Source organism: Nycticebus coucang, chromosome 24 (genome assembly GCF_027406575.1).
Source record: "Nycticebus coucang isolate mNycCou1 chromosome 24, mNycCou1.pri, whole genome shotgun sequence".
Lineage (NCBI taxonomy): Eukaryota > Metazoa > Chordata > Mammalia > Primates > Lorisidae > Nycticebus > Nycticebus coucang.
The window spans coordinates 10,794,274-10,811,325 of NC_069803.1; the positions used below are offsets into that span (position 1 = coordinate 10,794,274).

Sequence of the window (17,052 nt, forward strand, 5' to 3'; positions counted from 1 at the left end):
GACAACCCTCTGGTCCCAGGAAAGAAGTATCCATCAATCTCTGTCCACTCATCTGGAAAATGGAAAAATCCAAAGCAAATCTTATTTACTCATTACTCTTCACCGTTACCTGCTCCTGCCTTTGTTGCACTGGCTTAAGACTGGCCAACTCTTCTCCCTTGTGTGGCTGTGAACTTATGCAGGGTGTTCAGATTTAAGTTCAGATGCCAATTTTTAGAGGAAGGGCTTCCTGACTCCTCCAGTTGACCCAAATCCCCACATCAATTGGCTGACACAGTTACCAGTAGCACAGCTGATGAGTGTACAGGTTTTGTGTGATTGTTCACTTACTGTTTCATGACTGAACTGAATAGTAAGCTCCAAGAGGGAAGGGCCGTATCTTCCATTCCACTTTACTCAGCATCATATACCCAGTGGCTAATGTAATCCAGGCACAGACACAAGTTCAATGCAGCATGTTGCATAAATGAATATAAATTAACAAACACACTCTGGTCTTCAGCTTCCTCTCAGCTGTCAATTGGGGGTACACAGTAAATATTGAGAGACTTTCACAGATGTGACAAATTGAACAATTAATCTGTTTCCGTGTCCACAATACTTGGTACATGTCATGCTTAAATTTAGAATACATGCACTCAACATATGTTGAAAACTGAAAATATAAAGATGAGAGATAAAGTTCTTGCACTCAAGATATTAAAACAGTATTACAAATTCAGACAAGTTTATTAGAATACAGACTACAACTAACTACTCTGACATGCCCACCAAACTCTGAGAGGGCCCAGTGTAGTCCCTAACCTACCTACCTCAGAGGAGAAATGACAGCAGAGAGAAATGCCTGGAAGGAAGGCTTTCCCAAAGACTTGATGCAAAAGCTAAAGTTTGGGTTCACTGGGTAAAGAAGGGAAGAGAAAGGCAAGACTTTCTTACAGCTGATAAATGGGCAAGGAGGTAAAAGAATTTACTGCCCAAAGAGTGCTAGTAGTTGTAGTTGAGGGATACGAGTGGTTGTCTCACAGGATGGGTGCACAGGTGTTTTTAACTGCCCTGACACACGTGCAGAGTACGCAGCTATGACAAAGGTGTCACAGACAACCAGAACACGGGTGCGGGATGCTCAGAGGGCAGAGCCGGTGGGAGTCACAACATCCTATGCAACACTTATGCTGGCAAGTAACAGAGAACAAATCACGGGTGATTGTGGTGATCCTTCACCTTCCCCCAATAAAACTGCTCCCCTCACAGGAACCTGGAAGGATCATGTTCCCATTTACAGACACACAGCAGCCAGCAAAGTACTTCCCAGTATCTTCCACACAATGAGAAATAAGACGGCTTAACAATGTTCAGGGGTTGTAGTGTGTAAAAATCAGCAATCTCTAGGCGGGAGGCAAGATGGCTGACTGAAGCCAGCTTTCAGCAGAGGCTCCCCTCTAGAGAGAGAAATAATGGCTAGAAATAACCCAATAAAGCAGAAGATCGAGAGCTGAGCTGAGAGAGAGGATAGATGGGTTTGTATCACCCCTGCTGCAACAAGCTGTGACTCCAAGGAAACAAATTTCAGGTACAAAACCCATCCCAAAGAGGACGGAATCCTTCCCCCCTCCCCCCCCCCCCGCCACCCAGGAAAGCAGCTTCAGGTAAGTAGAGTAGAAAGGGGAGAAAAGGACTGAGAGCCAGGACTCCCTCCACTGAGAGATACCACTGCAAGCCCAGACAGTCTCTTGCCTGGGCCAAAAGTTGATCTAATATTCTTCCTACCTTCCTGAACTCCCAATCCACCCCTCCCCCCTATCCTGGAGGTCTGGAAGACTACCCCCTGCAAAATCCTAAGTATTTGGCAGGTTTTTGCTAGGGTGGGGCACCTCATGAGCTGTGGGACAGTTGCACTGAAACTGTAACCTTATAATAGAAGTGGGAGTCACAAGGAGAGAGAGACTTGCCCCATGTTGGAAGAAGCATTGCTGGGGTCCCCCGCTACAGACCACCGTGACCGCAACCTCTGGCTCGGCAGCCCACGGTGGGTGGCTGGGCTCCCCACCAGGCTCCTGTGACCATGGCTGCAGCAGTGACTCCTGCCCTGCTCCTGCAACCTGTGGCTAGTTGTCTGCACCCAGCTACTACGACCCGAGGTCCATGGCAGGTAACTCCTGCCTGGCTCCTGCGACCTGTGCAGACCACAGCCGCTACTCTGCCCTCCAGCTCCTGGCTCCTAAGAACTGCGGCCAGCAGCCTGCGACTCACACCCCGCTCCTGTGACCCATGACCCGCGCCCAGTGACTCAGGCCTGGCTCCTGTGACCTGTGGCCCAGGGCTCGCAAATCTGCCCTTCAGCTCTCTGCCCAGCTCCTGAGACCCACAGCACATAGCCAGCAACTCCTGCCTGGCTACTGTGACCCCTGAGGCACCCTGAGGCTGGAGACTCTGCCCTCTGGCTTCCCGTCAGGCTCCTGCAGCTGGAGGCCAGGGGTCAGCAGCTCCTGTGACCCTGTGGCTGGTGGCAATGCCCTAAAGCTCCCCACTGGCTCCTGCGACCTGCACACAGCAGTACCCCAGACCTGTGGCACCACCCCTGACAGTGGTGGCAGCTCCACGGTCCCTCCCACTGGGGTCAAATTGAGCTGCCAGGGCACCCCCACCGCCTAGATGCTGAAGACCTATTGACCTCTCCCACCTGATCCATGTTTATATCTTCCAGGACAATCGATCTGGAACTCTCAACCTGGGCCAATCACCTGGTAATCCAGCAAGGTTGTGCCCTGGTTGTGTTGTTGTGGGAGTGTGGGACTCTCCCGTTCTAGTTGTCACCTGTGGGGGTGGGGAGTGTCTTAGTCGCTTGTATATCTCCACAGTTGAGATTTCAGCCCAAAGCCACTGATTCAGTAGGATCAGACAGAGACCAGCTGAATACAAGTCAGTGCCATCTAGCCCCACTGCACCAAGCAGGTGCCCAGAGTTTCAGGCAGTAGTTCTGAATGGGACCTTTGTAAAGCTCTAAGGGAAAAGCCACAATCACCAATCCCAGTTCTTTGGTAAAGGGCTGGTTAATTACGACTCTAGGGGCCTTCAATTCAATTTCACCTTACCTGCCCATCTAGCCAACCAGTGAAAAATAATCATGGGGCAGATCAGTGGAAAAACTCTAGCAACATGAATAATCAGAGTAAATCAACTCCCCCAAGGAATGACAAAGGAAGATCCCATTCATGAACAAATGGTTGAGATGTCAGAAATTGAATTCAGAATTTGGATTGAAAATAAGATTAACAGAATGGAGATAAAGATGGAATTAGAAATTCAAGGAGCAAGTCAAAAGTTGTCTCAAGAATTCAATGAATTCAAAGACAAAATCACCAAAGATTTTGACACATTGAGGCAAGAACGTAAAGCTCTCAAAGATCTGAGAAATACAGTGGAATCTCTCAGTAACAGAGTGGCCCAGGCCCAAGAAAGGACACTGAAGACAAACCTTTTAAACACTCCCACTCGAGAGGAAGAGAAGTAGAGAGGAAAAATGGATCATTCCCTGAGAGAACTGTGAGACCACTCCAGAAGAAAAAACATTCACCTCATAGGAATCCTTGAAGGAGAAAAGGATGGTCTAAAAGGCACCAATACTCTACTCCAAGATATAATTGAGGAGAACTTCCCAAGTATGGCAAGAGATACTTAAACTCAGATAGCAGTCAGTTTGTTCACCATACAACAATTGACTTTAACAGACATCTACAGAACATTTCATTCTAACAAATCTGAATACACATTCTTCTCATCAGCCCATGGAACAGCCTCCAAAATTGATCACATCTTAGGTCACAAGTCTAACCTCAGTAAATTTAAAAGTATAGAAATTATTCCTTGTATTTTCTTGGATCATCACACAATAAAAGTTGCACTCACCAATAACCAATTCCATGCATACTCATACAAAGACATGGAAACTAAATAACCTCATGCTGAATGATAACTGGGTCATAGATGAGATTAAGAAGGAAACTGCCCAATTTTTTGGAACAAAACAGTAATGAAGACATGAATTATCAGAACCTCTGGGATACTGCAAAGGCAGTCCTAAGAGGAAAATTTATAGCATTGCAAGCCTTCCTTAAGAGAATGGAAAGAGAGGAAGTCGATAACCTTATGTGACATCTTAAGCAACTGGAAAAGGAAGAACATTCCAACCCAACCCAGCAGAAGAAAAGAAATAAAATTAGAGCAGAATTAAATGAAATAAAAAAAGAATTATTCAAAAGATCAATGAATCAAAAAGTTGGTTTTTGAAAAATTCAATAAAAGGTTTTTGAAAAACAAACCTTTGGCCAACCTAACCAAAAATAGAAAATTAAAGTCCATAGTATCATCAATCAGAAATGACAAAGGTGAAATAACAACAGATAACCTTGGAAATTCAAAAAATTCTTACTACAAAAAACTTTATTCTCAGAAATATGAAAATCTGAAAGAAATTGACCAATACTTGGAAGCACGCCAACTTTCTAGACTTAATCAGAAAGAATTGGAAATGCTGAACAGACCTATATCAAGTACTGAAATAGAATCAACTATATGAAATCTCCCAAAAAAGTAGAGTCCAGGACCAGATGACTTCACATCAGAATTCTACCAAATCTTTAAAGAGGAACTAGTACCTATATTACTCAACCTTTTCCAAAACATCTAAAAAAAAGGAATACTTCCTAACACATTCTATGAAGCAAATATCACCCTTATCCCCAAAGCAGGAAAATACTCAACAAGAAAAGAAAACTATAGACCAATATCTTTAATGAACATAGATGTAAAAATATTCAATAAGAGCCTAGCAAATAGAATCCAGCAACACATCAAATGAATTATACACCATGACCAAGTGGGTTTTATCCCAGGGTCTCAAAGTTGGTTCAATATATGTAAATCTATAAATATAATACATCACATAAATAAAAAACAAAGACCATATGATTCTCTCAATAGTTGCAGAGAAAGCTTTTGACAATATCCAGCATCCTTTCATGATCAGAACACGTAAGAAAATAGGTATAGAAGGTACTTTTCTTAAACTGACAGAGGCCATCTATAGCAAACCCACAGCCAATATCATATTGAATGGAGTAAAATTGAAAACATTTCCACTAAGATCAGGAACCAGGCAAGATTACCCATTGTTTACACTGCTTTTTAACATTTTTAAGGGAAGTCTTAGCTATTGCAATCAGGCAAGAGAGGGTGATCAAGGGTATACAAATAGGGTCAGAGAAGATCAAACTTTCACTCTTCGCAGATATGATTTTATACTTGGAAAACCCCAGGGACTCAACCACAAAACTTTTAGGAGTGATCAAGGAATACAGTAGCATCTCAGAATACAAAAATCAATACTCACAAATCAGTAGCTTTTATATATACCAATAATAGTCAAGCCAAAAAAATAGTCAAGGACTCTATTCCCTTTATAGTTGAGCCAAAGATGATGAAATATTTGGGTATTTATCTAACAAAGGATGTGAAAGATCTCTATAAAGAGAATTATGAAACTCTGAGAAAAGAAATAGCTGAAGATGTTAACAAATGGAAAAATATACCATGCTCATGGCCAGGAAGAATCAACCTTGTAAAATGTCCATATTACCCAAAGCAATTTACAAATTTAATGCAATCCCTATCAAAGTACCACCATCATACTTTAAAGATCCGGAAAAAATAGTACTTCGTTTTATATGGAATCAGAAGAAACCTCAATTAGCCAACACATTACTCAAAAATAAAAACAAAGCAGGAGGAATCACGCCACCAGACTGTAAACTATACTATAAATCTATAGTGATCAAAACAGCATGGTATTGGCACAAAAATAGGGAGGCAAATGTATGAAACAGAATTGAGAACCAAGAGATGAACCCAGGCACTTATCGTCATTTGATCTTTGATAAGCCTATCAAAAATAAATTGGGGAAAAGATTTCCTATGTAACAAATGGTGCTGGGAGAATTGGCTGGCAACCTGTAGAAGACTGAAACAGGACCCACACCTTTTGCCATTAACAAAAATTGACTTTCACTGGATAAAAGATTTAAACTTAAGACATGAAACTACAAAGATTCTTGGAGAGAGTGCAGGACAAACACTTGAAGAAATTGGCCTGGGAGAATACTTCATGAGGAGGACTCTGAGAGCAATTAAAGCAACATCAAAAGTACATTACTGGGATATGATCAAATTAACAAGCTTCTGCACAGCCAAGAACACAGTAAGTAAAGCAAGCAGACGGCCCTCAGAAAGGGAAAGGATATTTGCAGGTTATGCTTTTGACAAAGATTTGATAACCAGAATCCACAGAGAACTCAAACTTATTAATAAGAAAAGAACAAGTAATCCCATTTCAGTGTGGGCAAGGGACTTGAACAGAAGCTTCTCGGAAGATGATAGGCACATGGCCTACAGACACATGAAAAAATGCTTATCATCTTTAATCGTCAGAGACACGCAAATCAAAACCACTTTGAGATATCATCTAACTCCAGTAAGAATGGGTCACATAACAAAATCCCAAAAGTACAGATATTGGCGTGGATGTGGAGAAAAGGGAACACTTCTGCACTGCTGGGCGGAGTGCAAGCTAATACATCCCTTTTGGAAAGAAGTATGGAGAATACTCAGGGATCTAAAAGTAGACCTGCCGTTGGATCCTGTAATTCCTCTACTAGGTGTATATCCAAAAGACCAAAACGCACTTTATAACTAAGATATTTGCACCAGATTGTTCATTGCAGCTCAATTCATAATAGCCAAGTCATGGAAGAAGGCCAAGTGCCCATCGACCCATGAATGGATTAATAAATTGTGGTATATGTGTACCATGAAATGTTCTGCAGCCTTAAAAAAAAGATGGAGACTTTACCTCTTTTATGTTTACATGGATGGAGCTGGAACATATCCTACTTAGTAAAGTTATCTCAAGAACGGAAGAAAAATATCCAATGTACCCAGTACTATTATGAAACCAATTTACAATCACTCACACTATCACATGAAGAATAGATCACAACTATGGCCCAAGATGAAGAAGGGATTGGGGGGGATGGGAGCGGAAGAAGGAGATCAGATCGAGGGAGGGTGAATGGTGGGATCACACCTATGGTGCATAATGCAAGGGCACATGTTGGATCTATTAGTATAGAGTATAAATGTCTTAACACAATAACTAAATGAGATGAGGTATATATTAACCACAGTGATGTAAGCGTTCCTAGTTCTATATGAAATCAGCACATTGTACCTCATAAATGCATTAATGTATACATGATCTATGTGTTTATGGTTTAATAAAAAAAAATAAAAAAATAAAAAAAAATTCAGCAATCTTACATTTCAGTTAAATTTGCCAGCTTGAGTGCTTCTGTCAGTGACCTGGCCCTTATTTTATGTATCAGAGATGTTGAGCATACTTTGAAGCAAACTTATAGAACAAGAACATGTGGGAGGTAGGAGGAGTCAGTGACCCCCAAAAACCTACTGTTAAGTCCTGCATCCCCCACGCCTAGACTCACCCCTGTGGCTGCAGTCAATAGCATCTGGATGGAGATGAGTAAACAGGTGACTCAAAGGAAGAACCAAAAACCAACTAGGCAGATGTAAGTGACAATAGTCTATAGTCAACATGGCTCAGGGGACATCCACAGCCAAAATAGATCTTCCCCTATTAGCCACAGTGCCTGCAAATCAAGCTGGCAAAGTTGACTTTCAATAGACTCTGTTTCTGCCTTGCCTCAAGGCCACATTCATGTTCTTGTTATCAGGACAAGAGTTGCCACGTGGTAGCTAAGGCACAGTAATTTGCCCATCTTTGTCAAGGCAGCAAATTTGAAGTCATTCTCTCAGGGAGAATATTCAGTGGCTGCAGAGACAAAAAGCAAGTAAACTTATTTTAAATGCTATTATTTTGAAAGGGTGAATCAATTTCCAAAACGAAATTAAATGGAAAAGTCATTAAAAAGTCATGGTGGGGCCAAAGCATGTGTTCAGGAATATCATTTGTTCCCCGAATCAAGTTAAGTTCAAAACCAGTGACTTTTTGTCTCAGTTTATAAGAAAAAGTTTAAATATCAAAAATAAAGGGCAAACAATAGAAATTCTGTTACAACTTAGTATCAGGCTGTACAAATGAGTGCCACCTGTATCAGATGAAGTATTTTATCTTCTCTTTCTTTGTGGTAATTCTTTGTGGTAATTATCAAACCTGGCTTTTGTAAATACTTTGCAGTTTGAAAGGAATGAAAAAATACTTCGCAGTTTTAAATAAATGAAAAAATATTCCTTACCCCTCACTCCCAACTTTTCTACCTACATACCCAAACGACAGCTTAAGGTTAAAGTCTCACGACAGTAAAGAGATATCTGCTGCTCCTTGTAAATTAGAACATGTAATTGCCTTTGTAAATTTACGTTTTTGAAAAACATTTCCAAGAGTTGTTTTCCCTCCAAGCATAATTTCAAGGCTGCTTACATTGCAAACCTAAGCAAGAGGTGAACGAGAATTCCAGCACAACATTATCCACGATGATCACGTGTATTCCACTCAGCTTGGGAAATGCCAAGCCTGGTAACAGACTGCTGTCATCCGGCCTCACACCCTGGTGAACAAGAGGTACCTGATTTTTCTTCTTCAAACAGCAGGGTGCTTGAGAGACTTTTCTTCAAGAAATCTTGAAGGTAAAAGCTACCCCCTGAAATGACCGCCACATTAAGAGCAGAAGAAGATAAAGTACCAGACTGTCGCCTAACAATAGGTTACTTGTCGGCCTTGGACTTTTTGCAAAGATGATTTGGAAAAAGCTCCTGGCCATCCAGGAAAGGAGGAAGGAAGGCGGCCTTGGGGTCTCCATTCCTCGTTTCAGGTTTCTCTTCCAGGGAGGCTTTACATCTTCAGATTTATGCACTGCCTTAAGGCAGTCCTCGAGTTACAAACAAACGACTTATGTACAACCCGCACTTAACCGGAGGCTATTCGAGTAAGTCTCTGAGTTACAAACACCTACCTGGTGTATGACTTGTACTAACAGTAATAGTTTCAGTACCTGTTCCAACTTACGCAATAATTCAATTCAAGAACAAACCTACAAAACCTATCTTGTTTGTAACCTGGGGGCTGCCTATAGTGGTGACTCAACTTAATATTAAACATATGAGAAGCAAATTGTCCAGGGAGAATTGAAAGAAAATTTTATTGATTTCATCTTACTGATGCTGTTTAAAAAAAAAAAACTTTATGCAATGAGTTTAAGCTCTATCTAGAGAAGAACTTTTTTTGTAATTAAAAAAATCCAGTAATCAGTTTTGAAGCCTGTCTCCACTCCAGAGACGTGCACATCCCCCGTGTCAGCATACAGAGAAGACCGGACACTAATTACATCAACTGATTTGTGTCACGTCAGCGTCAAGCTTTCTGAATGGGAGCGCAGTCGTCTTCTCTCAAACCCGGCCTGGTAGTCCACTAAATGTCAAAGGATCAGGCTGAAGTGGCGAGAAGTATCTTACACACCCCAACTGGTGCTTGGCTGCAGTGTTCTTGCAGGCGCATGGCCCCTATTTCTTCAATAGGGGCTGTGTCTTCCTTTTCCTACCCTTGACCTCCAGACACAGTATGTTTTCCAACACAATGACACAGACAGAGACACATACGTAATGCGCTTTAGTGTGGTCACTTTCATATCACTTAAGGTTGCAGGTTTTATCAGAGAAAATTCAACAGACTTCTCCCTTTTTGTGGAGCAGAAAGTCATTTAACCTCTCTGAATCTCAGCTGTTTACGAGGAAAATACTGAACACTGCTTCTCTTCTACCTACTCAACTCAGCTGTGATGCAGGTGAATAGAATCTGCCAAAGTGTGTTCGAAACTTTTGACCTTCCACCAAAACCACCCAGGAATGAAACCATTAAACTGAGTTAAAATATCCTTGGGCTATTGTAGGTGGAGTAAAATGAAACTCTGAGACAATTATCTGAAAGAGGTGGTGGAAAAAGTATAAATCTGACTATTCAAACTGATCTTTGCTTTCCATGACATAGACTAGCTTTTTGCGTTAGTCAGATACGCCAATCATTGCTTTTTCCCCCTTTGCCCTTACTTGTGGAGAGAGAGTTGAAGCCAAAGATATTATTATTGGCATCATCATTATTATGGGAGACACACCTGCCAGTCACAATTCAGTAACTATCGAACATATGGTAATTACTTTTCATGCTAAAAAATAACAGGCATATGTTTCCTAGTTAAATGGTACCTCTAATGGGTTTGAAGCCTGATTCACTGCAATCATTAGGTACAGATTTATATTTTTCACGACTAAATGCCCACCATGCAACCTTTTCTTGATCTAATTCTGCTCCACAGAACTACTTTGCTGAACAAAAGTGCTCTCCTATTCTAAATTGTTCTTACTCTGTCTTCAGCATTGTAAGTATTTACACAATTATGAACATCACCTTGCATGTCTTTGACTTTAAACTGGACCCTGACGTTGTTACAGAAGCATTTAGAGAATTTACAATCAATCATGACTGTTTATTTTGAGACTATATCACAAAGCAAACTCAGGAACGGCTTTGCTCTCACATCTTTGCAACCTTGTATACCAAACCTCCCTCTCATCTAATGTTCTTAGTATTACAAATAAATTTGGACTCATTCTGTTCTATTTATTACCCTGCATGGATGTGGCTAGCTGTGTCTTGCTCAGGTGAAGAATGTTGAAAGGCTAACTGGGTACTTTGTTTTCCCACACACAGCCTAGCTCGGAGTGCTATTTCTAAGTACTGATCTGGGAAAAGAACTAACTAGGCCTATTGTCCAAATCTAGACACATCGTGGGAAATGGCCAAGAGAAAAAAGTGCAATGGAGCTTAATTTGGATTTTCCAGGTTTCATCTGAATTTGAAGGACTAAGGTAATGATATGAGAGACCAGATTCAAAATAAGCAGCATCTTCATTGGCTGAAAGACGGAACACAAACCCAAAGAGGTTCAGCCAACAAGGAATCATTTTGCTTTTGTAATAGAAGGTACAATGGACTATCAAACCCACCTGTGTCCAGTTCAGAGCTCACACAATGTCGATATCCCTCACCTTGTCTAATTCTTTGATGGTGACTATTGTATGTTTTGATAGTTTTGTGCAAGTCATTTTTAATAAAGCTTATTGTCTATAAAAGTAACATAATTTAAGGCATCTTTATAGCTCTTCAGTTGCTAAATATCTGTATTGTTTTCTACATTAAGTATACTCTGCTTCCAGGGGACCAGGGGTTTGTGAAGGGGCATCAGGAGTGACAGGTAAAGTAATCACTTGTTATAGATCATGTGATAGAAATAACAGCACACAAAGATGGCTGCACCTTAGATTTTGCTAGAAGATTATGATGAAAGCAGAAGCTATAATACCAACCAGATGAAATGTTAGTGTGACTTCTCTTCATGTTCATAGCATCATAGACTCATGGTACTTGGAACAGCAGAGAAAAACTTCATATATTTTCTCATATCTTTATTAACAGCTAATAGGGGCTTTCTCTGAACATTTTTACAGTTTGCTTTTAAAGTAAAACAACAATAAGATGCTGGTCTTTCCATATACTTCTACAGTTGACACATCTGAGTATACCCAAAGAAAAGAAAAGATATAATTCAATTTTTTTTTTTAATTTTGAATATTTCAGGACATGTTGTCTTTCACCAACCACGCGATGCCTTTCACATAATCTTTTAAAGAAATGGCATCCCATTTATACCTGGATAGTCACCACAGAAAATGGAAAGACATTTTCTCAAAGAAAAACTAAAATGCTGTATTTCATTTTGTTATGAAGGCTACTGTCAAGCCACCATTCACTAAATTCCCTTAAAATTTTAAGGAGAGAAAACCCATCTTCAATTAGCGGTACGAATTAAAGGTGCTAGCTTTTCCTTCATACTCCTTTGTCAACATAACCTGAGAAAAAGCACTGAGCTTACTAACCCTGAGGATGCCAATATCTGGCCTAACTCTGTGAAAATGACTAAATCCCACTCTGTGAAATGGACGGTAGAACTGAGTCCGTGATCACTCAAATTACCGTGCCCTGGAGCCAAGAGAGGAGAAACTCAAAGGAAGTGGCACCCAGCAGCAAATACTGTGAAAAATGAGAAGTACCAGTCTGATTTTATAATGAGTTGTGTGATGGTCCTTGAGGGAGCCATTTCTGTTGGGCAGATATCAAGTCACACGTGCTTATCTAGAGCAGTGACTTTCAACCAGCGTGCACACAAGTGGACACTGTGCTTTGAATGTCCAGTACATTCAAAAAACACGTGGATCTTACATGTGCCACGAACATTTTTTTTTTTGTTTGTTGTTTTTTTTTTTTGTTTTTTTTTTTGTAGAGACAGAGTCTCACTTTATGGCCCTCAGTAGAGTGCCGTGGCCTCACACAGCTCACAGCAACCTCCAACTCCTGGGCTTAGGCGATTCTCTTGCCTCAGCCTCCCGAGTTAGCTGGGACTATAGGCGCCCGCCACAATGCCTGGCTATTTTTGGTTGCAGTTTGGCCGGGGCCAGGTTTGAACACGCCACCCTCGGTATATGGGGCCGGCGCCTTACCAAATGAGCCACAGGTGCTGCCCATGGAGATACCATGATCACGAACATTTTTAAAGATCATTTGTTAAATTATCTTCGAAAAAAGTTCAGCGCAGAACTTTTGATCAGCAGTTCTTTTGATCAACATAATTTAAGTGTGCCGCAAAAGTTTAAACTATAGTTCAAATGTGTCCTAAGATGAAAATGGCTGGAAAACACTGACACAGACAGTGGGTGATACTGGCAGGGTGGCAAACGGAGGGCAGATGCACTTTCAAAGTGGCCATGAGCTGGGAGGAAAACTGGTCACAGGGCGGAGAGAGAAGAAGCCAGGGAGGTGATGAGCAGATAGCAGTCCAGCAATGGAGAAGGAAACCCTGAACCCCGCCCCACCAAGAAGGGAGGTGAGAAGGGGCAGAGAGCAAGTGGGTGGGCAGGGAGGACCAGCAGGGGAGAGGAATCAGCTTTGGGAGAAACTGAAGAGATAAGACTGAGTTACCTCCCCACTTACCTGGGGAAGGGAAAGTCATCTCGAGAGAGCAGAAATTTTGAGCAATTTTGTATTCAGAATTTTTTTTTTTTGCAGTCTTTGGCTGGGTCCAGGTTTGAACCCACCACTTCTGGCATATGGAGCCAGCACCCTACTCCTTTGAGCCATAGGCGCTGCCCCATGTATTTATATTTTTATTAGAAAGGTTATCTTAGTTTCATTCCTCTTTATTATTTTCTCTTTTTTTCCTTTTTTACAGTTTTTTTTTTTTTCTTTTTGGCCGGGGCCTTTTTAGTGACCATATTAAACCAAAATTTCCCCTTGCCAGCCTCCTCAGAGACAGGACATTCAAAACACAAATAGACCCTAGAGAAGCAGATGACTGACTCAGGCTTCAGACATCCTAACGCACATCTGCAAGCAGACACAGCAAAGTGTTACACAACAAAGAATTCACCTTCCCCTGCATCAGTGACACCCTCCTCAAAGCACACGGAATTGTGACAAAGCAAACACCCCACTGTCACCCTGTGATGGAAACACGAGGGATGGCTTAGCACAATGGGATAACACAACTCTATCTTTCCCGTTAGGGATGAAATCAGGGAGAAAAACAAGTCCACTGTGGCTTTCTCCTGAGGAACAGCAGGAAAGGATAAAATACAACCTGATGTTTATTTAAAGGACAAGATAGTGCTCCATCATGTGACCAAGAGTCACAGGTTTCTATCAGGCAAACTTCCAGCAAAGTGAGCAGACATCGCTTTAAAATGAGTTAATTCTTCTCTCCCAAAAGCAACACTGTCAATTTGCTCTCCCGACTATAGCTTGACATTTCCATAAATAAGTTTACATAGATATAATTCATTGACAAACACTCAGTCTGAAGCTGTGCAGGCCTTGAGAGCTGTGGAGGAGGTTTGGGTCCCAGCTCGGTCACTGACCAGCTGTGTGACCCTCGGCTAACAGCTTCTCTTTCCTCGGCTCTTCTTTAGCTGCAACACGGAGCCTGTTGGCTAAATGAGGTGATGTATGTCTGGCATGAAATGGACAGATTATCATCGCTTCCCTCTCTTCCACATCTATGGGGCTGAAAAGAAAATTTTTGTGTTATCAGTCACGCTACAACACTACACACCCCTTGGTTATATAGGAAGTATATTTGCTACGTAAGCAACACCCACCCCAATGTGCGCCTGGGAGGCTGATGAGGACACACAACCCCAATTCCAGGATCCTCAGGGAATGAACATAGTGCTAGCCACATGGATTTCCTCTTTAGGAGGAAAAGAGCACTTTTAGGCATCCTTGTGTAATACAAAAACCTTCTGGATTTTAGAAGCAGTCGTGTACTTGCGCCATTTTGAACCCTTTAAAAACTTAACCATTATTTAAGACCCTGAAATGTCCAGAAGGCTAGAAATCAGTGTGTAAATGGATAAAAAATATTTAGTATTTCGTTATCCAGATCTAACAATTTGCTGACTTGTTAGGAATCTACTCCCCATTCAAATTTATAGTAGAGCACTTATGTTCTAACGTGTCCAAAATTAAAAATTGGAGGGGAAAAAAAAACCCTCTTGAAAGTTTGCTGTGTCTAGATAGAAGGTATTCAGGAGACCCAGTGTCACTCCCAGATGTCTCTGCTCCTGACCACTTGGCAGGGAAGGAGGCCCTGCCCTTTATTACTCTCTCCAAACACCTTTATTACTCAAGGAGACGAGAGGCCTATGGTCAATCCCCTGGAACAGGGCCTTAAGCTCAATGTTACAGGTTGATGCAGGGATCCTAGAGGCTTCAGCTGTGTCTTAAAGGAGAGTATGAATTTATAAGGAAATGAGAGATTCTCAAACAATGACAGGAGAACCAACCAGGGGTGAACATAACTTAATTGGTATGAATAGATTTCGCAGACAGGGATAGATTTTTGGAGCTGGTAACACTGGTGTGGTCTCCTTTGAATGAAGAAGGACTGGAGGGAGAAGATCTGAGAAATTGGAGGAAGACATTCCTTATACTGCTGAATACTGCTTTCATTTTTAGCTTTTGGAAAACCCCATTCACTGGGGTTGTAGACTGAAGGCTCTAACAGGGCAGAGGCCACAGCGTTGCATTCTTCACTGAGTAACTAACATCTGCACCTTGCACAGCTCATTCTAACACTCTGAAAATTATAGCAATGAATATTATTTGCTCAGTAAATATTTGTTGAATGAAATAAAGTGTATGTCAGTAAGAGAATGTCAAGGTGGGAATAGAGCAGCTCTGTTTGGGGCTCTGTTTTTTCTTAGGTAAATTTAGGAAATGTAATGTGTCCCATAAGTGGAAGAAATATTTCATACGTGGTTGCATTAGTTAAAAATCATTTATAAAGGTAGTGTAACACCAACAAGATGTAGTTTATTATGAATAAGTTAAAATTATTCCATATACAGGTTCCAAAAACCGGTTGGATTTTGGAAGCAGTCACGTACTTGCACCATTCTGAAATAACTTCAATAACTTCAGAAAAGGCCAATAAAAAGGGATAACTTGGGACCTTTTCAAACATTGGATTCCATAACCAGATTTTCTTTAGGTAACTCCTGTAAGATTCACATCAACAAATAAAATACAATGAGTTCACCCATCTCTCTGAAGTGTATAGATGCTCCTGTATTAGCTTGTGAGCCTCTTGAGTAGGTAACACATATCCATCGATGGTGCTTGTCAATGAATAGGCACTCAAAACAGTCAGTAAATGAAAAAATGGAAGTTTTCAACCTCATCAACCCTAACATCATTTTTCCATTTAGGAAAACAACACTGATGTACACTTTTTACAGTCCTTTATTTTCAGGAAGAGGCTTAATAAAAGGGAATACAAGGAAAGGTGACAGTTTCATCAGACTTCCTCAGCATGATACATGCCCACCTTATTACACAATCTATTCCGAAATCTTACATTCCAGTTATTTGCAAACAAGATATTTCAGTTATCCTGTGAGCTCCTACAACTGAAAACTGAAATCCAAATCCTTTTTGGAGCCTTAAGAGATGTCCAACATAACGCTCTGCATGCCTTAGACATTAACAAGTATTTTCTGAATGTCAGAGTTAGAAGATGTTTGGTGTAAACACCTACCAGTCCAACATTACTAAATGCAACTACTTAGGAAGGCTCTGGTAATGAACCCAAATATGAACACTGAGAACAGTGCTAGTAATGAACTACATCATGTTGCCTGTGGGCCTCATAAGACTTAATTCACGCATAAAATAAATTCATCATTTTGTCAATTAATCTCAGGATTCACAGTACCCAAAGAACCAAAGAGCCTCCTTGCTAAGTTGTTCTGTTCATGACTGCGTGCTGCCCAACTGACAAGGTCACTTAAGCATTAGTCTGCTTCCATAATATCTTGCCTATAAAAGTAGAGATGAATGAACATTTGTGAGAAGGCTTATCAATAGTTATTTCAAACTGTTAGGTAAAGAGGTTTACTGTGCCTGGCCTACCAGGGTTCAAACTTCACATCTGAAGTCTTGTCATAAAGATGTCTTTGGGATTCTGTGCTGTGGATCACAAGACAGTATAATAGAAAGCGAGTGTATGATGCCCCGTGATCATATCAATGTATACAGTTATGATTTAATAAAAAAAAAAAAAGACAGTATAATAAAACCTTTCGATAAGGAAAAAAATACTCTTTGGAAAGGTAACTGATTTTGTTACCAGCCACAGTTAACCTGAACAGCCATTTCATGTAGGGCAACGCTGGTCAGGCCCTGGCAAGGTGGGATGAGCCTCTGTGCTGACATCTGGGGATTGTCTATTTGCTTTTAAGGCCCACTGTTGTAGATAAACTGGGGAACTGGACTCCATGGCACCAGCCAAAGAGCCCAGGGTCCTCGATGCACTCAGTGAAGTGCTAATTGGCCATCAGTTTAGTCTTACTAAATCC

The 17,052-nt window shown here is 41.1% G+C and overlaps 1 protein-coding gene across 1 annotated transcript in view; it reads right to left on the reverse strand.

The window, feature by feature from the left end:
* The window catches only part of NRG1 (neuregulin 1), a 1,208,564-nt gene that overhangs the window by 977,914 nt on the left and 213,598 nt on the right, over positions 1-17,052 (reverse strand). The window lies entirely within an intron of this gene.